Genomic DNA, 20,758 nt, shown 5'->3' on the forward strand with positions numbered 1-20,758 from the left:
ATTTCCTTGTTTTAATATGTATTTCTCCGATGGCTAATGATGTTGAACATTTTTAAATGTGCTTATTGATCCTTTGTATATCTTCCTTAGCAAAGTATCTGTACAAACCATTTGCTCATTTATTATTTGGGTCATTTGTCTCCTTATTAAATTTAAGAGGCCTTTATATATTCTTGACAGAAGTCCTTTGTCAGAAATATGCATTGTGAAAATTTTATTCAATTCAGTAGTTTGTTTTTTTTCATTTTCTTAATGATGACTTTCAAAGACCAGAAGTTTTTAATTTTGATTAAGTACAAGTTATGTTTTAGTGAATCATGTTTAAAATATATATACATAAATACAGAAATAGTTTTAGATGTATATGTTAGTGTGTGTAAATATGGAAACATGGAAATGCATTTGTTTCCCACCCCTGTTTGCTGGTCTCCTTACAAACACTGACACCCTGCTGAGAGTGAGCACACTAAGAGCCCAGATACTGGTTTTTAAACTTCTCCACTAAAGGGAACAGGGCTGCCTGAAGAAATGGCTAATTCCAAAATAAAATAAAGAAAAAAAATATAAGAAGAGCCTGTAACACATTTACATCAGAAAATAAGAAAATTCTAAAAAAAAAAATAGTGTGGATGTAATAATAGGATATAGGAGTCAACATGAAGGGACTCTCATTGGCCAAATAAAAATAAAAAATGAAAGTAACAGATTATAATCCATTTAATAAAATAGGGATTCATGAATCCATACTGATATAAACAAATAAATGACCAGTAAAATGAGATATGTAAGCTCTTCTTAGAAGAATTAGACAACTTAGAAGAATGACAACTCATAAATGTAGAAGAAACAATAGAAAAAAAACTTGTCATTTGGTGACCATTATAATGGTGATTGATTTAGGCAGGCGGTATCAGTTGAAGCTAAACCTGGTGGATAAAGTTCTGATGAGGGTCAAAATGTTGGTATAGCATCAGAATATCTCCTACAAAACTTTAATAAGTTACAAAGGAAAAATTGTGACTTTATGGTGGAGAAACTTGGCAGAAATCAACATGATCAGATGACCAAGGTTAAAATATTGCCAATAGTGAGATGGGTGGAATGCCAGGTGGCCTCTGATGTACTGAGAAGGGCACAACGTAGTTACTAGTAATGAGAAATATGCAGATTTAAAATATAGAATCCTAAACTAACAAATTACTGAAGTCTAAGAATTATATACATGTACGCAGAAAGACACAAGCAAGTAGATGTTAAGAAATTCTTATATACTTAAGATGGAAAAATTAATTGGATCAATCTTTTCAGAGAGTACTTTCATAACATAATAAGTAATAGTAATCTCTTTATTTTTCTATTTAGATCTGACAAGAACTCTGAAGTATTGATGTTATACCCAATTTAAAAATGAAGAAATAATTGAGACATTAAGTATCTTGCCTAAAGTCACACGCTAATAAGTGGTAGAGCAAGACTCACTGATCTAACCATTTGTTTGTACTGACTTGAGTCATGAAAATATTTCTGATCTTTCATTCAGTAAGTATATATGTATACATATATATATTTTTTCTAAGATTTATTTATTTATTTTAGAGAGAAAGCAGGGGGGAGGGGCAGAAGGAGAGAGAGAACCTGAAAATTCTAGAGGAAACTCCTTGCTGAGCATGGAACCTCAAGCAGGGCTCGATCTCATGATGCTGAGATCATGACCTGAGCCAAAATCAAGAAGTCGGACACTTAACTGACTGAGCTACCCAGGCACTCCTTATTCAGTAACTGTATTTCTTTCTTTTTTTTTTTTTTAGTAACTATATTTCTAAAAATTAAAGCAATAATCCCAAATGAAGTTTTATGCACAAAAATATTCCTCTATTTATAGTATGTGCATATACTATAACTTGTATAGTATTAGTATAATATCTTAAAGTAGTATAATATTTTTAGTATATGGAAAAATCTAAGTATACAAAAATGATTAAGTAAATTATGATATGTTCATATAATGGGTATTATACACCTATTAAAATTAAGTTTGTTGATAGATTGCCTGGATTGTTATGATAAATGGTATAGTAGCATAGGAAGTTTTATATAGAGTATGAGCTCAGCTATGTTAAAACTACATGAAGTCTGACAAAAAAATACAGTAAATGTTAATAAAATTGACCTCTGAATGGTTGCCTTTTGGGTGAATTTCATTTTCTTTTACTTTGAGCATGTATGTTAATTTTTTTTTTAAGATTTTATTTATTTATTTGAAAGAGAGAATGAGAGAGAGAGAGCAGGAGAGGGGGGAGGGTCAGAGGCAGAAGCAGACTCCCTGCCGAGCAGGGAGCCCGATGAGGGACTCGATCCTGGGACTCCAGGATCATGACCTGAGCCAAAGGCAGTCGCTTAACCAACTGAGCCACCCAGGCGCCCGAGCATGTATGTTAATTTAAAATCAAGGAAAGTTGAAAGTATTTTAAAAATGGCTTTGTGTAATAAACACTAAGGCAAAGGGAACTCAGACGTCATGACCATCCTGCATATGGTATATATATTTATGTCCTCCTGGGCTTACCAAATACAACATACCAGACAAAGAATAGGGCAGTAGTTAAGTAATTTATGAGATTTGTAATCAGACAGACCTGGGTTCAAGGTTATTTAACTTCTTGGAGTCTCAATTTTCTCATTCACATGAAGTTATTCAGTTTGGGGTATATTTGGAACAATTGCTGCATGAGAGCAGTTATGCAAAGTTCCTGGCACAGTCCCTGATATACACCAGGAAGTGAACCAATGTGTTAATTATCATTACCAGTTGAGCTCTTAGAAGATGAAGGATTATGTCTCTAGAGATAAATGTGAATTCAATTCAAGGATTTTAGATATAGTTAGAGATTAAACATGTGTCCAGATAGAGAATACAATTAAGTAGAATATACAAATTTAAACTAGACAATTTTTATTTATTTTAAAATAATTTATCAAAGGGGCATTGACTGGCAAGGAATTCACTGTAATGGGCAATTCTCACCAAATCTCAAACGTCTGACCTCCACTGAGTAATGTAGGTGAGACATCTCATGGTCTTTAGGGTTTGGGGATATTTAAGATTCTGTATGTGGGATAATTCCACATCAGTAATCATTAAATCATATGAATTTTACCTAGATCTCAACCTAAGAAGCTTAAGAGACACTTTGCCTTGAACTTCAGGTTCTAAGCACTCCTGAATTTTCTTCTGACTAATCCCCATTCTAGTTATAGAAACATGAAACCCTCTTATTCTCTTGATCAATGATAAACCAATAGTCTTTGATTAATATACCAGTATTACAGATGTTTTATATATTATGCAAGTTGTCATGGAGAAGAAGGGAAATAAATTTATACCACCACCTTCCACTCCTACCGTGTGTCCAGGATTGGCATGAAAACAACTTAAAAGAAAAAAACTTATAAAAGAATCCAAACTTGAGTGTTATGGCCACTATTCCATACTAACCAATGGGTTATAGCACGAGTCCTCCTCATATGGATGTTAGCTCACGCTCAGCCATATTCAGTGAGGAACACTGATATAATTACAAGCAGTCCAGCAGACCTATTCTTTACCTGTGTTACTAAAGATGCATCTATAGGCTATTTGTCAAGAAAGAGGAAAGGACAAATCAAAAATTATAATTAGATTTCTCTTAATATGAAAAATTAGGCCTTCTGGGAGAGGAGGAATAGCTAAGTCAATAGGGTTCCTAACTCAGGTAGCCCATGCATTATTCATACTTATACCTTCTTGGGGTAGATACGAGGAGGAACGATGGGGTATGTAGCCCCCTGAATTAGTCAGCGCAGGAGCTTTAAGATCTGAGGCTGCTAAAAAGCTTTATCGCTGTTGTTTTTTTGTTTGCTTTGATTTTTGCTATTTGTTACCTTGTTATCTCAAGTCCTGTTTGACATTCTTCATTTAATTATGATTCACACCATGCCAGAAAATCATTTACATTCAAAGGAGAGAAGAGTGTTGAGGGGAAGGGCCCAAGAGAACACACAGAAGAGAAGGTAAAAGGAAGAGAGGGAGGGAAGGAGGAAGAAGGCAAGGAAAAGGGAAGGAGGGAGGGAGAAGAAAATAATTGGGGGAGAAAGAAATGAAAAAGGAGATCAGAAAAAAGGAAAAAAAAAAACCTCAGCAGTGACAGAAGTTAGGCAAAGGGAGTTTTGTAACTGAACATCTTACAAGTCCTGCTCAGTGTAATGGAAATGGTGATCCGTGAGCAAACATATGAGGAAAATCTGCTTTTCTAAGGCTATAATAATGTAATCTTTTTCAATAAAAATGTGTATTTCATAAAAAGCATAAATTGACTAATATATTATGTTCTTAACTCTTTTCAATTAGCCACTATGAAATAAGTCTAATTATCATAAATGTGTTGACTTATTTATGCAGCAAATTAATTGAGCACCTACTATAAGAAGCCACTGGGATTTTCAGTATAATGATACAAGACGTAGTCCCTGCCCTTAAGGACTTTGCGTCTAGTAGAGAAGACAAAGAAGCAGCAATGAAAAGGCATACAAATTTTAGCTTGTGCATGTGCTGCTATGAGACATGGTAGTGTGGTAGGAGAGAAGGGGACAAGTGATAACTAAACTGAGAACATACTCCTGGCATAGGGACCCGTGAGCACAAAAACCCTGAGGCTGGCAAGATTTTGATATGATCTAGGACTGGCCTAGGTCCAGTATAACTTTAACTCCCTGATCGAAGAGGAAGATTTCCAGAGATATAGTTTGAGAAGCCGGAAGGGCCAGATCATTTAGCATTCTCATAACCTTCAAAGGGAATTTGGATTTTATATGGTTCAAAGAGAGGACATTGAAAATTTTTAAGCAGGAGGTGGAATAGGAGCTGGAAGTCAAGTTAAAGAGACGTTACATTAGTTTAGTGGATTTTGTCCGCCTTCAACTAGAATAAAGCCTCACAGAGGTTAAGAAAGGCACAGATCAAGTATTTTCATTTGACTAATTAATAATGGAAACCATGCTAAAGGTATGTATTTAAGGCCCTTTATACTATGAGGGTCAAATCTTCCTCCCTTCTTATCCAGATATACACCTTCCCCACCACCCCATGGTGCTTAGATTATGGGCTGTCATGAACAGAATTCAGATACCTTTTGGAGAGGAAGGAGAATCAGGAATGACTGTTTCTCACTTGCGTAACTTGGCAGGGGGTGTAGTGAGGCAACTTACTGTGATAGATAAGTCAAGAAGAAGAAAACCGAACATTTCATTTTAAATACACTAGATTTGAGATGCCTGGGTTCTTATCTGAAATCTGCCTTTAGTCATACCTGTCCTAGCTTCAGTATTCTTATCTTTAAAATGACACCTTTGGATTCAGTGTTCTCTAAGGTTCTTTGCATGCATAAAAGATTTTTTAAAAATAGAACTGTACATTTACTTTGTGTTTTAGAGTTTGCAAAGTGCTTTTTTTTCTTATAAAGAATGAAGTGCTCTTCTCATGCTGGTGGTCCTTGGACCATGCTTTGAGAAACATTTCTCTATCACCTAAGCCCACGCTACAAAATGGGTAATAGTTGAAAGATTAAGGGAGAATTGAATGGTTTTCTTAAAAAAAAAAAACCAACAACAAATTAACAGATATACAATTTATCCTTCAAAACCGTATTGTTTAAGATTTTATTTATTTATTTGACACACACACACAGAGAGAGCACAAGTAGGGCGAGCGGCAGGCAGAGAGAGAAGCAGACTCCCTGCAGAGCAAAGTCCAACGTGGGTCTCCATCCCAGGACCCTGGGATCATGACCTGAGCTGAAGGCAGATGCTTAACCGACTGAGCCACCCAGGTGCCCCCAAAATTGTATTACTAATGCACAGGCCATCTGACACTGACTCTGTGTTTGAGAATGTCCTCGCTCCTTCCCCTTCTTTTTGAGTCTGTACTGTAGTTCTGGAGATATGAAAGATCATGTGGACTTTGTCCCCTAACTGGAGAAAAAAATAAGAAGGTATGAAATCCATTATTTTCCTATTCATCAGCCTTTCTGTGTGTGTTGAGGAATTAATTGATGAGTTACTGGAGGATGGGTATGCTTCCAGGGTACTAACAGAAGCTTCTTTTGAATGTGATGGATTCCTAGCAGGATGAACTATAATTCTCACTTTGGAAATGTTTGGTCCTGTGCGTCTTTATCCTTGGCATCATATGCTATCAGCTGAGTTCTTTTTTACACAGGGTAATAGCTACTTCTCATTTTCACAAGGAAGTCACTGTACATTTGTACTGTAGTATATTTCTGATTAACATCTTATTAACAGGCTCTCTGGAAATTAAAATTTTCTCTACATACTGCATAATGTTCACCCTTGTATGGGTCAATACAAATGGGAAATGATGCAAAAAAAGTGATGTATTTTTCTCGAAGGATAATAATGGCTTTCTCTTAGTAATTTTGGTCTTACTTTATTTTTTCTATAAATATTAACTTCAGTGTATCTCTCTGCAGAAGAATTTTCTTGTATCTAAAAAATAGAATTACTCATAGGATTAAAGTGACTATCTCAGTTTGTGTCCTGGCATAAGACAGAGCATAGCTCACTGATTTCCTTCTTTTCTATTTTCTGATTTGCTATTTCTCTGATCTTTCTTCTCACTCTCCTTTGGAGATTTATCTTCCTCTGTCCATCTCTTAAAAATTGGCCATTCTTAAGATAATGTTCTTGTCCTTTCTTCTCACTGAAACTGCTCTCCTTAAATATTCTTCATTATCATGGCTTTAACTATCACTTATGCATATGATTCCCAAGTCCATGTCTTTGGGCTAGATATCTCTAATGAACTCCAAAACAATTCGGTTAATTCCTTATTAGACGCTTCCACCTGTATGTGCCATAGGCCCATCAAACATATCATATTAAAAACTATGAAAAAACTCTTCTTCAGCCCTTATCGTAATTCTCCCCCAGGTATTCTTTGTATAAGTGAATGAAACCACTCTACGTACAGCCACATAAGCCAGAAATCTGGGAAGTATCCAAGATCTGTTTTTTGCCTCAGCACATACACAACATCACTAAATACTGATAATTGTGTTTCATATGCATTCTCTCTCCCTGTCCCCTTGGCTATCTCCCCAACTCAAGTACTCATTATCTCTCCCTGGAACACATCAGCTCTTCAGATAGCTTGGCCTCATGGTCTCCAATCTTATTCTTTTAAAGTCTTCTACACTAAACAAGAAGTAATCTTTGTAACTACATATGTCGTCATATAATCCTCTTTATTCAAAAGGAAGGCCAACATCTTTGACATGGTACAGAAGCTTGTTTGTGAACTCCCTTTCCAATATCATTCTTTTGCCTTTCCCTCCTTATGCCCTAGGGGAAGCCTGGCATGTCCTGTACACCTTATATCCTCCTGAAGAATGCTTAAGTAACTCATTCATGGTAAAGCCTGTACCAATTCCTTTTCAGAATGATCTAGTACACTCTTACTCAATACCATGGTATACTGTGCTCACTTCTGTCACAACTCCTGTATTGTTTATTTGCATGGCTCACTCTGAAGGGAGACTGTAAGGCCCTTGAATATCAAGGCAGTATCTCATTAATGTTTGCTTTTCCAGTGTCTAGGACAGTGCCCACATATAACAGATGCTCAGTAAATGTAAATTGAATGATTGCATTAATAAAAGAATGACTTAAATTATTAAGTATCTACATGTGGATAATTACAGATATAAAGTATCCATATGTGGATACTATATAGAAACTTAAAATCCTCTTGGCAATATTTTATTTAGTTCTCCAGTTTCAGGTAGTCAATAAATTTATCTTAAAGGCTTCAGTTAATTTTTTAACCACTGTATTTTTTAACTTCTAAACTTTTCACTCCTCCAGAGTTTCAGGATATTTATTCCTTGAGCTTCTTTATTCTGCCCATGGAAATACATGGGCTTTGAATCCTTGACTAGGCTGTCAGCCAGAAACCATAGGCATATATCGTTCCTTCACTTATTAACAGAGAACTACATTGTTCATGCATTAACAATTCACTTCTCCTCTTTTAAGTAAAGAACGAAATGTGATCTGATAAATGAGTTTTGGATATTTCTCTCCAAAACTGCCCATTGAGAAAATACACACACATACACATATAAGACTGACACACATAAGAGAGACAATCAGAAAAATTTTCAAGAAATTCTCTGTTTATGTTTTATTATGTGAATCTAAAGTCAGCACCTCAGTCCAAGTCATTATTATATTAGAAGGTTCACAGAACTTTATGAGTGTATCATAGTAAAGATGTGCTTCCCCCAAATCCCAAAGCTTCTATCAGACTCCTCTTCAAGGCCACTTTTACTTTGGTGTCTGTTTTCCCTTACTTCCAACACCCCATGTCAAATCTCAGGTACTACATGGAGAGGACTCAGCACAGTGTAGGAAGGTTGACAGAAGAGTTTTCCTTATCTACCATCACCCAACTTAGAATTATCTAAGGAGGAAAGAAAAAAATCAATGCCAATTTTCAACCCACTGTCTCATGAAGATGATGCTCTGCCTCCTCCAAGCTTCACAAATCCATCTGGGACAAGATAGAGATCCAGGAACCCATCACCATCCAAATACTTGAGGGGTATAATTTGCATTGTGGTCCCAGGAGTACATTTGTTTTTATTACTACACAAGTTTCATATGTATGGATTCATCTGGGTATTAAGTCATCATTTGCCAGCTCCTTTTCTTCTGAATGTCCATCCCCAGGGCCCAGAGAAATGGAGACAGAAAGACAAACAATTTTGGTTCTCCTGGTAGAGATGTATGTCCTTGTCTCCTCTCCCCCAGGGATACTCAGAGACAATCTGGGTGCGCTTGGGTGAAGACAAGCTTGCTATAAAACCTTTACTGTTGGTGTTCACGGTGAGCAGGCCCCAGTACCTACATCAGCCTGTGTCGAGGGAACAGGGACAAGCCCTGCACCTCAAAGTCTCTCTTTCAGAGACAGTTGGAGGGTGCAAGATCATCAACTCTCACCTTCAAAATCTCTGCTGACTTCTGTGCAGTTTCTTCTAAATCTAATCCTATCTCTAAGATAAGACAAAGGCTGGTATCACAGTGAGTAAGGGGCCTTTTTCAAAGTGTGGTAGTTGAGAGAAGGTGGGGCCTGGAGGAAGGAAGAGCTTCAGAAATTAGCATCCTGAACAAGAGGTACTAGGTCAACTTATGGGCAGGCAGCTTTCTGGTCTTAAGATAGGGTTGAAATTTTCAGAGCTGGAATCATAAGCTGCATATTGAGAATGATCAAGTATATCATGAGTTGTCATATAATAGGTGTATATAATCAGTTCTATGGAACATTTCAGGATTCTGTTTCTGTCATCCCTGTGACCATATGGTTGGTGGAATGGCAGCCAGAAAAAATGAAAGAAGAGTCAAAGATTTGATTAAATTCTGGGATAGGCACTTTGGATGTTATTCCTAATGTAATGCCTTCCATCCATCCATCCATCCATCCATCCATCCATCCATCCATCCATCCATCCAACAAATGGGTGCTATATTAGGTACTGTCCAAATGCAGGGGGGTCCAGAAATAGCATCTACACAGAGCCAGGGAAGCAGTTCTGCAAGAGGGTGGGGTGCGGCAGGAATAGAAACATTATATAGTTAAGTCTTCACATGATAACCACTTGCCCTGACCCTATACCATAAATTACTTCTATGAATGCTGACCAGATTAGTGATGTTGCTCTGTTCGTGCTTAAAAGGGAAACAGTCAGATTTCCCTGTGTAGCATCAGGAAGTAAAAAAGTTAGTGCCAACTTCATTTGCTAAAGCCCTAAAGCTAGTGAACAGAGAAGGAAACAGATCTCTTTGAGGTTACATTTATAAATCTTATTCCTTAATTCATTCATTCATTTATTTACTCTACCATTTATTGAGCACCTGCTATGTGCAATGTACTCCACAAGTTATAAAATAAAAGCAAAACAAATGATAAAAAGAAAATGGGAACAAAATTTGAAAACTAAATCAATTAGAAAGTAAACATATATGAGAATATGGCTATGGGACTTTCCCCCAAATGAAATAATTTGTCATTCTGGAAAATAAATTATTATGTGACTGCCATCATGATAGTAAAAATAAGGGTCTTGTGATCAAAGTTAAATAAAATTCTGTAGACATCAAAATAGTACATGCAACCTTGTGCTCACTTACACTACTTGAATAGTTTTCTTTCTGCTTTTCTGTGGATTAAAGGATTTGACGTAATGGCTCTGAAAAGGATCGCCAGCTGACGTAACACACAGCATCATCCTGGGGCTAATCTGGCTGGACTCCCGACCGCACACCCCCATGTACTTCTTCCTCTTCCACCTGGCCATCATCGACATTAGCCTATGCTTCAAATAATGTCCCAAAGATGCTGGCAAACCTCCTCAACAAGGAAAAAACTATCTCCTTTGTCCCACGCATAATGCAGACGTTTTTATACATGGCTTTTGCTCACACTGAGTGTCTCATCTTAGTAATGATGTCCTATGATCGGTACGTGGCGATCTGCCACCCCTACATTACTCTGTCATCATGAGCTGGAGAGTGTGCTCCATTCAGGCTGTCACTTCCTGGGCATGTGGCTCCCTGCTGGCCCTGGTCCATGTGGCTCTCATCCTGAGGCTGCCCTTCTGTGGTCCTCGTGAAATCAACCACTTCTTCTGTGAAATCCTGTCTGTCCTCAAGCTGCCTGTGCTGACACGAGGCTCAACCACGTGGTCATTTTTGCTGCTTCTGTGTTTATCTTAGTCGGGCCCCTCTGCTTGGTGCTGTTGTCCTACTCACGCATCCTATTTGCCATCCTGAGGATCCGGTCCGGGGAGGGCGCAGAAAGGCCTTCTCCTCCTGTTCCTCCCACCTCTGTGTGGTGGGGCTCTTCTTTGGTAGTGCCATTGTCATGTGCACGGCCCCCAAATCCCACCACCCTGAGGAGCAGCAGAAGATCCTTTCCCTGTTTTATAGCCTTTTCAACCCTATGCTGAACCCACTGATCTACAGCCTGTGGAACGCAGAGGTCAAGGGTGCCCTGAAGAGAGTGCTGTGGAAGGAGAGATCAATGTGAGGGATGCCAGGGACAGTCTTAAAGGTGGAAGACCTGTTTTCGATGAGATTTGGAGGAAAGGTAATAGAAATGCTTTAAGAATCTAATGTCTCAGATTTTCAATATTAAAAATATATATTGGTCAGATTCTGTCCCTAGACATGGGGTACTTCCAGACCACAAAGCACAGGCCATACAAGAAGAATTGTGTACTGGTGAAGCACTGAGCAGAGTCATGGACTCCTCTGGCCAGTTCCCAGTGCTACCTAAGATCCAGTTTCTTTCCTTTTGAGGCTTTTTTTCTCTCACATCTCCCTTAAGATTTCCATCTCCCTTATTGCTGTAAGTATATGCTAATAATGCCATAATATATTCTGTACAATAGTGCACCTCTAATAAGAGGATAAATACTGACCTTGTTACGCAGTCCCCTCCTTGGAAATGCACTAAGGAATTTCAAGTCTAAGGATGATGACATTAGTTCTGAAAAGTTATCTAAATCTGAGCCCAAGGAATCTATTTCTGTGAAAAGTAAAGTTTAATTTTATGGATTTTTTATATGTATATGAGAGGCAGAGAAATATCAGGATCTTTGTTTCTTTTTATTTAATTCTGCTCCATTTAATTTAAGTGAGTTTGTGTTTAGAATAAATATGAGAGTCAGTTATTCGGGAGAGTTTCCTTTTCCAGTGTTCAGATTACAAAGCCAGGTGTAGGTAATAATTGACCGTTAGGATGATGGCATAAAATATCACAAGAGTAGGGGGACCTGGGTGGCTCAGTCAGTTAAGCATCTGCCTTTGGCTCAGGTCATGATCTCAGGGTTCTGGGATTGAGCCCCGCATCAGGCTCCCTGCTCAGTGGCGAGTCTGCTTCTCCCTCTCCCTCGGTGCTCTCGCCCTCTGTGTTCTTTCTCTCTCTCACTCTCAAATAAATAAAATCTTAAAAAAATATATCACAAGAGTAAGAAAATCTTGTAAAAGGAAGACATGAAGGGGGGCCAGTAGCTTAACATAATGATGTAGACTCATGTTTAGAACCACTAACATGACAAAGTCCGGTAAAGACTCGTAGGAACCTCAACAAAATTCCAAGAGCATCTGTTCCAGGCAATATTGATCACTTATTTTGGGCCCAAGTGGTCAGAATGATGAGGAAGAGTAATTTTTTTTCTTTTTAACACAAGTTTGGGAACTAAGTGGCCAAAAGAGTATGACAACAGTGATTTCTTTAACATGTTAAGTATGTCATCTTTTGAATTCTCTTCCTCTGTGGTAGGCTCGTGTGCCATTCAGGTGTATGATTTATGTGATTATATATTATAATCCATGTTCTGTAGATCTATTTTTTTCACATCTTCTCATGTATCAATATCAGTCCCCATTTTTCTTCTTCCATGAAATTAAGATACACCAGGGAAACCTTTGCCTTCCATCTCTCTCCTAATGCATGATTTTCCTTTTGCTTCTCAAAAAGCCTTGTTGCTGACTATTCATCTCCTTGACTATTCTACTCATTAGTTAACTTAGGCAACACATTTTGTCTCTGGCCATTATCTGAGTCTCCTTATCTCCACAGTATCAGGACATTGCTTGCTCAGTACCGCTTTGCTTGTTCTGCTCCCTCCCTCTTTACCCCCTGACCTTCCTCCCCTCTCCCCCCACCAAAAACAATAATTTGAATTAAAAAAATATTAGCTCTAAATGTAACAATAAGCACTGTGGCGCTACTGTGGGACCTATTTTAAAAGTAGAAAAAAAACAAGCAATATTTTTATAAAAATGATGTTTTAACTATACTTAGAAAATTATTATTCACTAAAATATGTATACCTTAAATTAAGGTTAAAATCCAAAGAGGGAAGAAGAAGAGGCAAATATAGGATAATGTGTCTCACAGAAAATATAAGCCATAGGTTTGGATTCAGAATGTTTCTACAAGGACCCATTAGAAAAATCAGGGGATTGCATTCACTTTTATGTCAGTTCAAAAAATACTTGAGACAACATATACCAGAAAGACCAAGCTTTTGCCAAGATAACTGGGATAGATGAGTTATAAAGAGATGTCTGCCAGCAGGTCTCAGGAGAGGCTCTGATTCAAAAAGAGAAAACAAAACCAAAAACTGTATTTTGTGAAGAAATTAAAGAAAATGCCTGAGTGTATGAGAGACTACTCTTAAGTGTTTCAATATTTGAGTTACAGGACTTTAATAAACAGATTATATTTTGTTGTTATGACTTCTTTTTATATATATTCTTTTAATGTTAGTCACAGTTTCCAGAGGGCTGAGGGTGACAGGAGTCTGCTGGGTGCTTCCCAGATGTTATCGCATCTTTCCCCAATGACACTGGAATGTAGATACGGTGAAGTAACAGCGGACTTCTCCTCAGCAAAACAGATGCCAGAAGAGAACATTCAAAATGATGGGGGGAGGCATCACTCTACGATTTTACACTTAGCCAAAAATTCTTTCAGGAATAAGAGAACCAAACGAGAGGAAATCTTATGAGATAAAGCCTAGCAAAATGTATCCCCCACAGGCCTTCAGTGGAAGAACTCTAAACCGATGTACTTGGATCTTTTTTGAAGTGAAAGTATATGATGTAAGGAAAACATGCCGAGCACACAAGTTGCTAAAACATGTTAGTAAATGTAGCTGTTAATGTAGACAAAACAGCTTTTTATATGAGACAAGGAAAAAGGAAATGCTTATCAGCATTGAAAGTTTGATTAAGTAATACCAGTGAGTCATTAAATCAAAAGAAGTCCCTCGTCATGGCTAGCAAGAAGATGAAAATCTTGAATAATTGTAGACTTCATTAGAAAAATTTAGAATTAACGTGTGTGTTAAAAATTTAAAGGGGTGCTTGGGTGGCTCAGTTGGTTAAGCATCTGCATTTGGCTCAGGTCATGATCCCAGAGTGCTGGGATCAAGATCGAGCCCCACATCAGGTTCCCTGCTCAGTGGGGAGTCTGCTTCTCCCTTTCCCAATGCCAACCCCACTTGGGCTCTCTCTCTCAAATAAATAAACAAAATCTTTTTAAAAAAATTTAAAGGTAAATCATCTTTGCTTCCTCTGAAACCTTACCTCATTAGGTGGTTGTAGTGACTTCGAAGTATACCCACCCTGCAGTGATGCCATGGACTTCTAGCCACAGACAAGGACCACTGTTCTGGTGCACAAAGCTCCTGAATTCTGTTGCCAACTGGGTCAGATCAGTGTCTGTGCAGCTCGGCTGCCCTGACCCCAGTAGTCCTGACCCCAGCAGTGCAGTGCCTCACTCGCCACAGGGGACTGTTCCCAAAGGATTTGAGGCAAGAGCCAGTTTCACAGGAGCGTTAGAAGAGGCACCTTGGAAATGGGCACAGCTAGCTAGGAGGTTGGGGATTTCCTGATATGGCCAGCAGGTCTGATGTTCTAGAGTAAAGTAAGCTAGCTGAGTTGGATTGTGATTGGTGCATGTTAGGATTCCTCTGCAGGTGTTTCCTGCAAGTGCAGGACTTAGGTTTAATTTTCAACGTGGGCCAGACCACTGGGGCAGCCTCTGTGCTATGGGTCCTGATATACGAATTAATTATCACAAAATATGCTAGTGAGGGGGTCAAATGGGGTGATCTTTACCTGAAGAGGCAGAATGAGCACAGTTTTGAGGAGTGATGAGGGATAGAAACAGAAAAATGTTCACCGTTAGCCCAGAAGGCTGACCTATAGCCTGCATAGTTCTGATAAGGATCAAATACATACTGGTTGCTACATTCTTCAAGGGACTCATGACTGCCTGTACATCTCACCGCTAGTTAATATCCAGCTGAATGATAAGCACCAGAGAAATCGTGCAAAAGTAGTTTTACGAGTAGAAATTTGAGGAAACATTTATGATCTAATACTCCCTGCATGTCCCCTTAAGCACTAATCATATAACCACCAGCTTCATACAGCAAAAGTGAAGCTCTTATTGCTCATGGGTCCTGTCCCCATGCTACTTAAATAAGCTTACAAAGTTGCACCGCAAAATGTCTCAAGAATTCTTTCTTGGCCGCTGGGCTTGACGACCCCACAACAAGGAGTTGTATTTTTCTTTGAAGGTGTTCAGTTTGTGACTGAGGATTTTGCCTTTCATTTCAGAATAATACTGTTGTTAACCATGAGAACAATAGTATTGACAACATTCAGCCCTTGCCTTGAATGGAATAGCACCCAGTTAGTGTTATCAAGAAATTTCCAGAAGACTGAGCTCGAATAGAACAAAATTAATGATTCTAAAAGAACATATGCTGTTCTCTCTTAATCTGCTAGATAAGCAACAGAATCTATCAGTGTGGTTTATAAACCTACAGAAAACCAGGTGTTGAAATGGGAATTTTTGAAGGAATGAAAGAAAAGGCATAGTCCAAGGAAGAGAAAAAAAGAAAAGAAAAAGATAATCACAAGAAATGGTCCTTGTCCTTGGCTGACCTTGGGAATCACCTGGGAGCTTTTTTTTTTTTTTAAAGATTTTATTTATTTATTTGAGAGAGAGTGAGTGAGAGAGATTTTTGAGAATGGCAAGTTGCTTAGAAAGATGGTCCATAAACAGGATGAAAATATTCTGGAATCCTAAAAGATGACTCAGTTTAAAAAATGAATCAGATTCTGGAGGACCTATGATTTTCCTGGTAGGATTTCTCTTTCAGCCCAATGAGTATTTAATAAGTGAGATATTGACCTGTGATGTTGTGATTTTTAAGAAATATGTTTGGTCTTCATCCATGCTTCCTGGCTCACAGGTCCCAAAACTTTTGTAATTTCCTGAAGGATAAGAGCAATGGGAACATCTTTTATTATAACATTCAGTCTCTTGTCCCCAGTTCCTGAAATTACTTCGGAGCCATAAAGGTGAAATGGGTGTCTTGTTATTCATAACAAGCCCCCTTCCACCACAGCTCTTTATGTTAATGAGGTGACTTTTGGAAAGCACCTACGGTGGGGGCTGGTTGCCAGGGGAACCAGAGGGGCTGGAAGTTGGATCCATCACCAATGCCTAATGGTTTAATCAGTCATGCCTGTGGAATGAAGCCTCCATTAAAACCCAAAAGGACGGGGCACCTGGGTGGCTCAGTCGTTAAGCGTCTGCCTTCGGCTCAGGTCATGGTCCCAGGGTCCTGGGATGGAGCCCCGCATTGGGCTTCCTGCTCAGTGGGAAGCCTGCTTCTCCCTCTCCCACTCCCCCTGCTTGTGTTCCCTCTTTCGCTGTGTCTCTCTCTCTGTCAAATAAATAAATAAAATCTTTAAAAAAAAAAACAACCCAAAAGGACAGGGTTCAGAGGGCTTCCAGGCTGGGGAACCAGAACTCTTCCATGTCTGGGTCCTCTGACCAGGGCCTCACCCTATGTGTCTCTCTGTTCATCTAGCTATTGATTTGCATCCTTTCTGTAAGAAATCAGAAGTGAGTAAACCGGTTTCCTGAGTTCTGTGAGCCGCTCTGGAAAATTAAGCAAACCCAATGATGGTGTCACAGGAACCTAGGATTTATAGCCAGTTGATGAGAAGCACACAAGTAATGACATGGACTTGTGATTGTCATCTGCAGGCCAAGGAGGCAGTAGTGGGAACTTCTGGTCTGTAGCCGGGAGGTCAGAAGCCCAGATAAGGCTTGTGATTGGCATCCAAAATGGGGGGCAACCTTGTGGGGGCAGAATGCTAAATCTGTGAAATCTGACACAATCTCAGGGTAGATACTGTCACATCTGGGTTGAAATGTAGAACGCCTGGCTGGTGTCTAGAGAATCGTTGCATGTGTGGGGGGGACCCCCCAATACACACAGTGGAGTTGGGTGCAGAACCCCTTTAGACCACAGCAAATATAATGAGGTCAGACACAGATAATTCTCATCCTTTCTTCTTTGATAGGACAAAAATTACAGGCCACCTCGTGTTTCCAATAGTGATGAAAGAAAAACTCTTTTTCTTTGTAAATCGGTAAGATTGTCCATAAACTTTGTTCAAACCAAAATCCTGACTTATGGCCTGCCAAGCATGCATTGTACATTGGCTTTGTGAATGAATAGCCTCAAGGAAAGCCATCTTGTCCTTGAGATATTGATCAATGCTCCTACTCCCTGCATTCCTTGATGTTAAAACTCATGATTCCTGCCTATATGACAAATGCATGATTTTTTGAGCTTTTACAAGACATAAAAAAGGATATAACCCTGTAAAAACCATTCATTCTCTGGAGCACTTTCTTCCCTGTGAAGATTGCTTCCCTTGGGCTGTCCTACCTTGGGTTCTAATAAAACTCTATTTTCTTTTTATATTAGAGTTTTCTCTCTGTGGTAAATTTGTGTTGACAATTGCATGTAAAGAAAGGAAATCACTCTGGAAACTATTAATAAACAGCAGAAATGTAAGCCATGTGGAACTAGTCTAACATAGAGCAGAAAGATTCCTAGTGACTCTTACTTCGAATAATTTTGTCCTTCTGAAGCTCTTGAGAGTGGGGACCTGTCAGCTGATGTCAATGTTTTCCTTCTGCAGATTATGAAGTGGGGTACTTTTCCAATGGGAATAGCTCCATGATAATGTAATTATGAGAAAGGCTGTTGAAAATAATAATGATGACTGAGATAAAGAAGTCCATGGTGAAGGATTTTTGGTAGGACTACATTTAGTAATTATAAAATTTTGCTGCTTTGAAGATTTTTCAAAAAATTTTATATGATCTTGCCTCCTTTAGGGAATATAGTCAGTGGTATTGTAATGGCATTGTATGGTGACAGATGGTGGCTACGTTTGTGGTGAGCATGGCATAAGGAATAGAGTTGTGGAATCACTATGTTGTACCCCTAAAACTAATGTAACACTGTGTGTCCGTTATACTTAAAAAAAAAAAAAAAAGCTTTGTATGACAGGAAAGCTAATCATAATCATAAGGTTATCTTTTTATCATTATAATGTTAATTTTTTAACTCAGTTACTAACTGGAGTTTAACACACTTAAAATATCAGTATTGTAGAATAGGATTAGCATTCACTTTGTATATAAATTGGGTAACATTTCATGAAAGAACAAAACATTAATAAGACTGTGAGTCTCCTGGGGGTCCTGATTGATTCTGTCAGAGAGTCCTTGTGACAATGAACATCGTTATCAGGCAGGAAGACTACCGTATTTATAAGATGTCAACTCTCGTTTACTGACCTTAAGTGGAAGCTAGTCCAGAAACAACAATACAGTACTTAGGGTACAGTACTTTTTTAGAGTGTTGGGTAATGTTTGGGTTGGGGATAATTGTGTATGATGGAGGTGAGCAGGGAATAACTACCTTTTCCTTGGAGGAATCAACATGGAGGAGATTCCTGATTGTCAGCTTCTGAGACACAACTGTGCTTGGCTTCCCATCTTCCTCTCTCCTTCCCTCTGGGTGTCAACTATCAACACGAAGCACACATTCTCCTCTTCCCCTCTGTGTTGTAAGTCTTGTAAGGAAGGCCAGTTGTTTTATAATGTTTCCTGTGTCTTGACAGTGGGTTCTGTTCAGAGTAACAGTTAATAAATCTATTTGGGTAGCACATCTTTTTAAAAAAAAAAAAGATTTTATTTATTCATTTGAGAGAGAGAGAGCACAAGCAGGGGGGAGGGGTGGAGGGAGAGGGAGAAGCAGACTCCCCACTGAGCAGGGAGCCCAATGTGGGGCTGGATCCCAGGAGCCTGAGATCACGACCTGAGCCAAAGGCAGATGCTTAACTGACTGAGCCACCCAGGCGCCCCATGAGTACCACATCTAAATCACATGCTCCACTTAGTCTTTCTTCAATAGCTCTTGTCTCTCTCCCTTAATTAATTCTCAATAGGAGTGATGTAGAAGCTTGTTCTTTATTGACAAACTTGAATACCCTAGCATATTGTACCCACGCTTACAGTTGAGACTCAACACACTGGGGCATTTGGATTGTAGATTTCAGTGGCTTACAGTTGCTTGTGCTGTGTGGGAAGAAGGGAGCTCTAAAGGACGCTGGGAGCTGGGACAAGGGGTAAAGGGACTTGCTCCTTCCTGTTTGCTTGCTGGTCTTGTCAGGATTGCTCAACCACCCTATACATTGCCAGTGGCTGCTGGTGCCTGTCGCTCCAGTCTTTATTTTCCAACTTTCCCAGAATGAGCCTCCTTCCTCCCCCTGGAAGGCAACAGTGCAAGCTGGGGAGCACCTCCCCCTCAGAGGTAAAGTCTGAACCCTGACTCCTCTGACCTTCTAGTTTGTAACTACGCCAAACTCTGCTCTGGGTCTTAGTCTTAGGGATGGTGGCTGCTTCACTCAACTCCTATCTGTGTATCACAGAGCTCCATTTTTACTGTTGAAATTCTGCAATGTCACTTTAACCATTTTGTTACATTAAAATCTCTATTGAAAAATCTGTATGACTTCTCTTTTCCTGTGGGATTCCCATCTGATTCAAAGAGAGGTTTGAAAAGCACTCTGAAATTTGGGACAGCTATACAAGTTATTACATAAAATATCTGGGCAGGTATGAGAGTTAAAGAACAGAAAATTACTCTGTAATGTTTCTAAAATTACCCGATGTGTTTCAAGGTGATCCAGTAATTATAGGTGTGGTGTGTGTTCCCTGTACCCATGAGTGAAAATGCCCAAGACATTTAGGAATTTTGTTCACTAAGTGAAGACAGAACAATGAAGTAAAAAAAAGAAAAAGTGGGCACCAGGTCAGACAATGGTATAGTATCTCTTTATAAAGGGAACAGAAGAAAGAAACATAAAGGTCAAGAAGAAGAGTGCTAAACAGAAAACAGAAATGGTAGACAGTCTAGTTATCTCAATATTTACATTGAATGAAAATAGATTACATCCTCCTATTTTCACACTGATATTTTCAAACCCATAAAATATAGCTATATATTGTTTGCAAGAGCAACTAAAACACAGTCACAAAGAAAACCTAGGAATAAGCGTATTGAAGAACATATCCTGTGCAAATATGTGATAAATTGAAGCAACAATGTAAATACTAGGCAGATATTTACATTTATGTTTATATAAGGCAGAAAACATTAATTAGTATAGAGAGAGTTACTATATACAAATTCAGGTAATAGGCTATCAAGAAGATGTAACAATCATAAATATGTATGTATGTGACAACATAGCTACAGTATAGAATTAGGGGAAGAAAACCCAGAGAATTATCATGAAAAGTTGTTAAATCCAACTTGGTAGTGGGGGATTTAACAAAATGTTCTCAGAAACAAAGTGATAATACTGAAAAAAATTAGAAATACAGGTTCTGAAAAACAGAATTAACCAGCTTGATCTAATACATAAAGAATCCTACACCCAAGAAATAGAGAGGGGCGCCTGGATGGCTCAGTCAGTTAAGCATCTGACACCTAATTTTGGCTTAAGTCATGATCTCAGTGTTGTGAAATCGAGCCCTGCGTTGGACTCCGGGCTCAGCATGGAGTTGGCTTGAGATTCTCTCTTTCTCTCTGCCTGTGCCCCTCCCCCCATTCATACTTGCTCTCTCTCTCAAAACAAACAAAATCTTAAAAAAAAGAAATAGAGAATATATATTACATGCAAATTATATAAAAATTACAAAATTTGAATATATACAAAGCAACAAAACCTCTCCGATTTTCAA

The 20,758-nt window shown here is 38.7% G+C and overlaps 1 long non-coding RNA gene and 1 pseudogene across 1 annotated transcript in view; both read left to right on the forward strand.

Annotated features, from left to right (window-relative positions):
• The window catches only part of LOC118021212, a 51,954-nt gene extending 50,513 nt beyond the window's left edge, over positions 1-1,441 (forward strand). Inside the window, exon 3 of the long non-coding RNA XR_004682135.1 lies at positions 1,363-1,441. This is a non-coding gene — a long non-coding RNA (uncharacterized LOC118021212). The remainder of the gene's footprint in view (positions 1-1,362) is intronic.
• Positions 1,442-5,146: 3,705 nt separating this feature from the next.
• Positions 5,147-11,140, forward strand: LOC118020585 (annotated as a pseudogene).
• Positions 11,141-20,758: the final 9,618 nt, after the last annotated feature.

The sequence above is a fragment of the Mirounga leonina genome, unplaced genomic scaffold, assembly GCF_011800145.1.
Source record: "Mirounga leonina isolate KUSES-001 unplaced genomic scaffold, KU_Mleo_1.0 Mir_174, whole genome shotgun sequence".
Taxonomy (NCBI): Eukaryota; Metazoa; Chordata; class Mammalia; order Carnivora; family Phocidae; genus Mirounga; species Mirounga leonina.